At 49.7% G+C, this 744-nt stretch overlaps 1 pseudogene across 1 annotated transcript; it reads left to right on the top strand.

Moving 5' to 3' along the window:
* The first annotated feature begins 376 nt into the window (after nt 1-376).
* Nucleotides 377-450, top strand: H257_19476 (annotated as a pseudogene). The gene has a single exon. The product of its transcript is annotated as a tRNA-OTHER (tRNA).
* Nucleotides 451-744: the final 294 nt, after the last annotated feature.

Here is a 744-nt window from a genome sequence, read left to right as displayed (position 1 = left end):
TTGCACGACATTGGCGAGTCCATGGGATTTGCAACGATGTTGACATGTTACTGTTTAAGGTAGTTCTTTCCGTCGTCTGGGTAGTAACTTCGTGGGAGCTACTACTAGTACTACTACTGGGTTGCTGTTGCAATTTTATAGTGTAAACGGCTTGATCGCCCAAACTACTGTACCCAACAGTCGCGCGGTAATGTAATGCGTACTCTATGGAAAACAATACTAGTAAACAACAAATGGACGTTAACACACTGGACGTCGGCAGCAACCAGCTCGTTGACCGCACTACTCTGGCTAAAGCAAGAATTGTGGGGTTTCGGGGTTGTGGAGGTTTGGGGTTCTTATATTTTCCCCATAACCCAGAACTTCGATTGTGGGGGGGGGAATAGCTCAGGTGGTATAGCATCGGTTTCTTAACTCAAAGGTCGTGGGTTGGATCCCCGGCTTCCCTGGATTATTTCCGCAAGGATTTATCCGTCCCTCCCTGGGGGATCCGGATAACAAGGGCCGCGTACGAAGTCGAGGACTGAACTTCGAAGAAGATCGGTCGAAGCACGAGGTATTAAGCGTTGAGCGAAGTAAAAACCGAAGATTACACACCCGCGCAATGCGTTCGAGTTGTTTTTTGAGCTGCCCAAGCCCCAAGATGGTTACTACGTCCGTGGACTGTTGAAGATCTGGCCCATTGTCCGAGCCTGCGTGTACTATCAAATCTGGCTCCAACGCGCCGATCGAACGTTCCGACCC

This window comes from Aphanomyces astaci, assembly GCF_000520075.1.
Source record: "Aphanomyces astaci strain APO3 unplaced genomic scaffold supercont1.654, whole genome shotgun sequence".
Taxonomy (NCBI): Eukaryota; Oomycota; class Saprolegniomycetes; order Saprolegniales; family Verrucalvaceae; genus Aphanomyces; species Aphanomyces astaci.
Note: the sequence above shows the minus strand (reverse complement) of the source record. Positions and strands in the feature narration are given on the sequence as shown.